Source organism: Mytilus galloprovincialis, chromosome 12 (assembly GCF_965363235.1).
Source record: "Mytilus galloprovincialis chromosome 12, xbMytGall1.hap1.1, whole genome shotgun sequence".
In the NCBI taxonomy this organism is placed as follows: Eukaryota; Metazoa; Mollusca; class Bivalvia; order Mytilida; family Mytilidae; genus Mytilus; species Mytilus galloprovincialis.
In genome coordinates this window covers 6,436,934-6,446,490 of record NC_134849.1, presented here as the reverse complement: position 1 = coordinate 6,446,490, position 9,557 = coordinate 6,436,934, and positions in this window count along the sequence as shown.

Sequence of the window (9,557 nt, the reverse complement as noted above, 5' to 3'; positions counted from 1 at the left end):
GAAACAAAAACTAATACAAAATGTAATAAGGCCATCATGGTAAGTTGAATAGAGCGTTTATACATCGTAGAATTCAAACAATTCGCAAGGACAGTTAAATATCTGCTGAACATACACATAAATTTTGGGATAAATATATTATAACAAAGGAGGGACGAAAGGTACCAAAGATAACAAAAGACATCAAGCAATGTTGTTGTTATTTTATGTACCAACATGAATACCAGGCTGATTGTAAACCATTTTTTTATTTTTTAAATTTCATTCAGACATGAACTAATAAAAATTAAATCAAATAAATTAACAGGCATTTAAACAGCATATTATTCACACAGATATAATGAACATTTGAAAAAAAAAAAACAAACAACGAGAACATTTGATTACATTTTTGAATTTAAGGTCCGTTTTTTCGGATTTCGGGAGAATTCAATGAGAATAGAAATTTGTTCCCATATTTGCAAATCTTATTTTACTTGATCTTACTGGACCAGTTACCAATATTTACTACCACAGAGTTAAACAATTGTATACCCTTGTCATATGAAATATGTCTATTGTAATGTGAGTTAAAGAATAATTTATAAGTTGGGAAATTGGATACATTTTATATTATACATCTACCAATGATGTTAAAAATGAATATGTAAATCAAAATTAAAAGAATAAACATGTGATATCGAAATTTTTAAAAATTAAATTAAACAAGTTATAAGAGGTATTTACCATATTAGGTTTATTTTTTCCATTTTTTTTTTTTTGTTAACGAGACTAATATATTTTATTGCACTTAATTGCTGTTAACAATTTACCTAGTGTACAGGATTGGACTAAGTATCCCTGATATATTAGGTATTAGGTATCCAGGGAGAATATCTAATAAAAGTAAATTGATCTTACATAGCAATATAATGAGTAAATATTACAATATTTTAAATGATTTCATGTTTACCGGAGAATTTCACTTCCATCCGATAGTGGGTTTTAATATTAGATAAATGTGCATCGTGTTTATCATCATCTTTGTGATTTGGATAGAATTAATTCATAATACTTTGACAATTTGTCTAATTTAAAATGTAAGTTGACTATAATTTACGTTATGTTTTTAATCATAAGCGACGTTTTAACTTATTTGAACAGTGAGGTATTTTAGATTAAGATCATATATAAACTACTCAGGTAAACATGAGTATACATAACCTCAGAGTGTGCAACACAAAAGTTGTTAAAAATAAAATGAAATAAAAAGTAAAAGGAGAGAACAAAGTGTGTATTATACAATATTGAATAATATGTTATATTTTTTAACATGTGTTAGATGGTAAATTACATTATAGTCACCTGACATGCTCAAGTCATGTGACTTAATAATTTTGTAGTCATAATATAGGTTAAATAATTAATAGGTTTGTATTTTCCTAATATGCATGGATTTATGTTTATATGGTACTGGGTATTCAGTAAAATAACGTCAATAATTTTGATTGTTAGAGAGAAAAATAAAACGACTGCTATATGAATGCATGCACAGCGAGGATCACAAAAGGAATTGCGAAGGGACATTATCAGATGCCTAGTTTCGAAATCTTCTGAATTTTTTGCCTTTAATGTACTCTTTGTACTTTTCAGTACAATGGCCTTAAAATTTCTCAAAGAGAAATCAAGCATTGTCATAGGGTAATATACAAAGTATCTATTTGCAAGTATCCTGAGTGAATTTCAATGTGAACTGAACTTGTTTTTCGTACCAATTTGTTTTGGGTTGGGTTTTTTTTCGGGGGGGGGGGGGGTGTCTTCGCTATACACGTTCAACCGTGTAAATTTATCTTAAATGTAAGTTAACACATTGATGGATTACCAATACGGATACTGGTGTTTGTGGAGGCGGACGGATTAAAAGTAATGCATACTTTGGTCTTGTTAGAACTAAATATATATACCTAAATATCAAATAGGATAATTGAAATGTTAATGTGTCAATTTAATTACTTAAATTGATAATCATCCATTACCCCTACATAGAGGTGCTACAGATATATTAAAAATATTTTAATGACATAAAAAAACAGATATAGGTACCGACCAAGACCTCGATACAAATTGTAAAAATGTGTGGGCAAAAATATCTTATGAAGGTAACAAATAACTTTACCTAAGCACTACTATCGACCACCATCAGATAAAGGAGAATACCTAGAACAACTTGGTATCTCACTCAACAGAGTAATATGCAAGAAAACAAACTCAAATATTGGGGTAAATGGCGATTTCAACCTTGGCCACATAGACTCCAACACACCAGCAGTCATACCTAGTGAACTTGGTGCATCACTACACCAACAACTCTTCGATATATTAACTGACAACAATTAAACACAGGTCATAAACAAGAACACCAGAAACGACACAACCCTAAACCTTTTGTTTATAACCAATCCATCATTTATTATTAGAGTCGAAACATTACCACCAATCGGAGCAAGTGATCGTGGCATTGTCTACAGTAAAATAAACTTAACTCTGCCGCAAAATAAACATCAGGCTCATAAAATACTTCACTACAAAAAAGAAAATTGGGAGCAAATAGAAAAAGATCTTACTGAAACATATAAACAACTAAAACAAGATTAAGATAAATTAAATCTCAATGAACTTTGGAACACTTTCAAAACCATTCTCCAATAAAGAATCATACAGACAAATTCAGGACAATAAAGACAGCTATAAATTTTCTTTTTTCTGTCAAACCATCATAGACTGGAACAATCTATCCCCTGAAATTACTAAAAACACTACTACAGAAAACGTCAAGGGTGTACTCACGCACGATGTGCTCCTTGATACTTACCCTCATCTGAAATAAATAGTAGTACTATATTAGTATATATATATAATACCATATAGGAAAAAATGTAATATTTAAAACCAAAGAAAAATTGCATGAATCAAAAATACAGAAAAATTGTAAAAATTGAAAATATATAACCAAAAAAAAGTTTGAACAAGAAAAATTTTGTTAATCTATGTTTTGACAAAAAAAAAAATAATCCACATAAATGTATTTTGAAACATTTACCAGGCATGCGCTGGAAAGTAAACATCAGTACGTTGATAGTTTTCTGTAATAAAAGAAGAAGAAGAAGACGAGAAAAGAGGTAAGAAAGATACCAAAGGGACAGTCAAACTCATAAATCTAAAACAAACTGACAACGCCATGGCTACAAATGAAAAAGACAAACAAACAACAGCACACATGACACAACATAGAAAACTAAAGTATAAACAACACGAACCCCACCAAAAAACTAGGAGTGATCTCAGGTGCTCCGGAAGGGTAAGCAGATCCTGCTCCACATGTGGCACCCGTCTTGTAGCTGATGCGATAACAAATCTGGTAAATAGTCTAATTGGTAGGTCACATTCATGAAAGGGAAGGGGATTGTAGTTACGACGTAAGGAACATATCCAATATCATTTGTGAAACGGTTATTCCATCACGGTCAACCAACTCGTGATGGCGTCCGTAAAATTTACGAAGGGAAGATTTCAACTTCACCATTTGGAACTCTTGGTTTAATAGCTTCCTTGTGAGCAGCAACCCTCTATCAAGAAAATCATGAACATGCAAGAACGAGAATATCGTATCAATTGGGAGATATATACCCCGTATGCAGGTGCTGCTGGAATGTTGCTACTTAGAAATGGTAAGTTCACAATTGGAAAGTTGTAATCATTTTTTTGTCGTAAAGTTTTGTTTTCAACCGACCCTCATTGTCAATTTCTAGATGTAAGTCAATATATGAGGCCGACTTAACTGTATATGTAGTATCCTTTATCTCTAGCTCGATGGGATAGATGCGTTCCATATAATCACCAAATTTTGAATTATATAGTGAAAGAACATCATCTATATAGCGGAAAATAGAGTTAAAGGATATTGCTAACTTCTTATCTTTCTTTCTAAGAAGTTTCTGTATGACGTCAGCCTCATAATAATAAAAAACAAGTCGGCAAGTATAGGGGCACAGTTTGTTCCCATTGTAATACCGACAGTCTGTTGAAAAACACGTCCTCCGAACGTAACAAATATGTTGTCAATCAAGAAATCAAGCATCTTGATAATATCAGTTTCAGATTTTTTTTTGTTTGAATCAGAGTGATCCTTTACAAAGTAGGATTTATCCCTCCCTAAGACAAGATACTTGTATCTACGTTGGCCATTCTTTTTTATGAAAAAGATATGTTTAGGTTCTATTTTTCTAGTTTTATAAACATAAAGTACTTAAAATGGTTCATCATATCACCAATGTTTTATCAATTTCAGGTTTCGTAACACTTAACATTGATATTTTCCTATTGATTTTACATAACAATTTCCAACAAACCGCTATCCTGTCTTAAACTGGAAAACAATTTCATTCTAAATCAAACATCCGAGTTTTGTTTAAGTACAAAGGGCTTATGTGATTCGACTGATTTTCATGCTTATATTTATGTTATATAACAGCCTTTTTATCTTTGTTTTCTTACAATATTTTGACAGTTTTCACACCAAAAAATATTTAAGCAACCAACATTGCAAAAGTATAAAAAAAAACTATTTGCCCACATTCATGATATTTCTCAAAACTTAAACATTTTCTGAAAAATGATAAAATGTTTTTTCAAAAATCGGAAATGTACTACTATATTCTATCAGCTGAACTTTTTTCAAGTGACAAACTAACGACATACAACTCAAAGGGAACGCCCACATATGAAAACCCGGTAGCTGTATGTACATATACAGAATCACGTACAAAGGGGAAAAAATAGCAAAAAGACTAAAAGAGGAAAATTATAAAATGATTAAAAAAGAATTGGAGCTTATCACAATAAATCTTTTTAACAAAAGCATTTTCTATTATTTGTATTAGACACAATGCTTTCAAATTTAATATTTAAGAAAATCACACGTGCTTTGTGGATTGATTATACAGACACTGTATATTTATATATTAGTCTAAGTACTTTATAATCAATCCACAAAGCAAGTTTGACTTTCTTAAATATTAAATTGGAAAGCATTGTGTCTGAAACATGAACCTGTCAATACTGTAATATAAAAGCAGACCATTCACATGTTAGAAGTCACACGTTTAATATACAAAAATTTGGGGGGGGGGGGGACAAAATTTTACACTTCAGTCAAGAAGGTTTACTTTATTTAGCAGAAAAAGTTAATCCATTTTGGCATGATATCCTGGTAAATTTTTCCAAGTTAAAAAAAAGGCTGACAGCTGAAAACAATACTGAAATTTTGATCCAGTCCATATGGCTGAATCCGAACATCAAAATTGATGGCAAGATGATTTTGAGGTTCAAATATATTGAAAATAGTTTATTCTTCATTAATGATCTGATGTCAGATAATAATACATTATTCTTATATGATAAATTTTAAAAAAAGTATGATATCAATACTAATTTTGTAGAATTTTATAGTATTTTAAGTGCAATTCCAAAAAGATGGAAAAGTATTATAGAAGGTAGTTCAAAACTGGAAATTATTGAAAATAAATTAATAGATAAAGTTAAAAAGGAACCAAAATCTTGTAAATTTTTCTATACATTATTTTTGGAGGATAATAAGTGATATCTTTATCTTCCCGTGAAAAATGGGAAAGAGATTTAAATATGCAGATTGAGGATTGGAATGCTATTTATTCCATGCCCTTCATTATAACTAGAAACTCTCAAAAAAAAAGTCACACGTTTAATGTTCATATTAACACGAATTATAGTCATCACATTATGGCTGACATTAACAGTTACTGTTTAAAGGTTAATGATTTCTCACGTTTCCATAGGACATATTCGAATTGTTTTATCCTCGTAGTCCCGTCATTCTTAACATTACGCTGTGTTATGACGTGCTTTGAAAACTAATACTGTAAACCAACTTTTTTTGCGGATATTTTATTTCGTGTTTGGTCCTTACCAGCTTTTTTTGCGCCGATTTATTTTTGAGATTCTAAAATTTACTCAATGATGTTATGTAAGGAAAATTCGAGTTTTACATGTTGGCAACTATTTGAATACACAATAATTTTCTACTTGCAAACTTCTCGAAAATATAGTTGGTTTACAGTGAAGCAGACACAAAATTAAAACAAATGTTTTTGGGTCATTGAAAAAAAAATACCGTTTTAAAAAATATTCTTTCGTATACAAATTTGAAACAAAAAAAACAAAGGATGAAAACTTACAAAACTGACTTGAACATCACATCAGAAAGATGTCTTTTGGTTAAACAACCACACACAAATAGGAGCACTAGTTCGCTTCGAAATCATTCAGAAACGAAATGACAACCCTGAGTAGCATCGACATACAGCACTTGCATAGATCTCTTTAAAAAATCCCATCTTACATGTACAAGACGATTGTATCGTCTACATAAGACTTAATAGTGGTGCTCAAATCGAAAATTAGTTATGAAGTTCAGTGAAATGCAACAACAACTGAAATTGGAAGCATATGAACTACGATTTTTATGAGCAATGACAAAAACAAATAAATGCCGAAGGTTGTAATTCAGTAGGTTTCCTTTTCTGTTTATCATATATGTTTTTTTGTTTATTGTTTTGATTTAATTGCCTTTACTTTTTAATCTTTGACTTCTTTTACATTTGTTATTTCGAGACCTTTCATAGATGACTATATGTGGTATGGGTTTAATTTTATATTTCATCACATAGATTATCAATTTATCCCTTATATTCATTAAATGTTTTCCAGACTTCGCAAACATAATGCATTTGCACTGTTTGATAATATTTACACGGTTTTTGTTGATGCTTAATTTCTTTTTACTTTGATATTTAAAGATAAATTGCATAATACAATATCAGACATTCCGAAAAGTTGCCTTGAAATTCAAAAATTGATTTCAATTTTCTATTAAAATCGATCAAATATCATAATTTTACTCGAGTGGGCCCCTCAATACTTATATCTAAAACAAGTTATTCACATGTTAAATTGTCACTTGTTTTCATTCAAATTGACACGAAATGATGTGAATGCTGTTATAGAGGTGTTTTAAGGTATTGCCTTTCTGACATTTGTACAGGACATATTAATTTGAGGAATCATATCAAAATAGCCCCTGTTATTGTCAATACCATGCTGTGTTCTGACGTAAATTTATTTTCAAAAACAATAAAGCTGACACAAAAAATAAGAAATAACAGAATATCAAATTTTTATGACTTTGTTGAAAAATAAATGGATTAAAACATTAAATTGCTTTAGATCATAAAATATCAATTCATGAAATGGAAAATATATTGATGACTGGTAGTATTTAAGGTGAACAAAAACAATACTGAAAATGGCAATAGAAAATTCGTATTGCTGTGCTTTGACGTAAACATGTTTTGAAAGCATATATAGGGGAAACAGAAAGGAAAAAGAAAGACTTTTGAACTTTTTTAATATCGTTGAAATGAAGGTAGATGACAACTTTGAATATTTGTTGCTGAAAAGTTTTGATTCACAAAATAAAAAAATACATTAATGACTGACTGCTAGTTATTATACTTTTTATGTATGCCATTTGTAAAGCTCAAATGCTTTAAATTTTTGAATTGATATTTGCCCTTTAAAAATTAAACATATATAGATCATCATTCTATAGTTAAAACAAGTTTAATCACATGTTATAAGACATTTGAAGACAACACTTTAAATAGCTATATATATATAGGTACATGCACATGTATTCAAAAGATACAAATAGTCTCTTGGTGACCTTCTACTGTTGCTTGTTCTATGGTCGGGTTGTTGTCTCTTTGACACATTCCCCATTTCCATTCTCAATTTTATCTAACGGTTCATATCAATTAACAAATTATATTTTATAATTATAATATTGTTACTTGTGATGCATATTAAAACACCTACCAAACCAGAAATTGGAACACTTGACAAATGCCAATTTTTCAAAATTTCGAAACATACAACCAAAGTAATTGTATGGTTTATTTTTACATTTAATTTCAAAGGTCTAAAATATATAGCAAATGTCACACGATTGGTGAACATGGACTACTGTTTCTTATTCACAAATGACATACTCTTTTTTTTTCTAAAATAATATCTTTATTGCACTTTTCTTTGCTGTTTTAACAAATTACTTGACCTAGAGCAGTTGGCCGAGTATCCCTGTGAATTAGTCACTGGATAACCAGGGAATTTATTCAGTTAATTCATATCTATAGGCAGTTTGATAATTTTACAATTCATAGGTGTTACATGCATCTGAGACATACATTTTACAAAAAAAATATATTGTTTCATGATTACGGAAAGTGTACAGTTTTGTCCGGTTTTGTTTCTAAAGATTAAAACGTTGTGATCATTGACCTTAACCTTTTTTTGAAAGCCGTTGAAGCTTGATCAGTTGTCCTAATTAATTTTTGTGTTTTATTGAATCTCACGAACAACTTTTAAAACTTTAGTTAAAATTTATATATGGTAAGTCTTGACAATTTAATTGAACCTTTATTTAATTAATTATGCATAAATGAGTTTGGAGACAAAATTCTGTACATTCGTTTTCAGTAAGCATACTATTTTGATTTATTGTCATGTGTTCAGATACATTATCAACTTTTGCTTAAATTTTCTATACATGAAAGTATTTTAGATTCATGATCATATGTATCTTTTTGCATCATTTAAAAATTTGCTATTTTTAACATTAATATATTTGTTAATTTCGTGTATGTAAAAATTCATTACTGAAAACTGCATAAGCGTCTATGCCTTTTTGTTTATAATTTGATATATGAATACTTTTATGGATTGAATATATAAAGATAGTTAGGAAGAGATTGATATCGTGATACAAAGGAGCATGTATTTTATAGCCCAGTACTAAAGTTCTTAAGTTAAATATATGTGACCCAATCTTGATTTTGCTTTCAAGTACATATATTTTCTTCCAAAATTCATTGAATAATTGACATTTAAGAAAAAAGTGTTCGTAATCTTCAATCAGGTTACACAAGTCACACATACTTGTGTTTTGTATGTTCCATTGTAACAGTAATTGTTTACTTGGGAGGTTATAATGGAGTAATTTCCATCTTAACATTTTATAGTTATTATTAGTTAAATAATTAAATGTAAATTGTAACATATTATTTATTGGATTGATCGATTCTAGTTTAAAGCATTTTTTTTCCATTTAGAGAATCCTATGGGTCTCTCCATATTTATGTAATTTAAATGGTTGTATATGTCTTTGGATGACATATTTTCAATTAGCTCTGTCAAATGACATATTCACGTAAAAATAAGGTCATGTTTTTTCTCCATCAAATGCACATCTGATTAATTCGAAGTTAACCAAAAATAGCAAAAAACAATAACAGTAATAAATTCTTTTTAAATCTCCTGTATCATGTTTATCGATATTATGAGTAATATCATTAGAATTAGCTATGACTTATTGACAACTTCATATTTTATGAGTAATATCATTAGAATTAGCTTTAACTTATTGA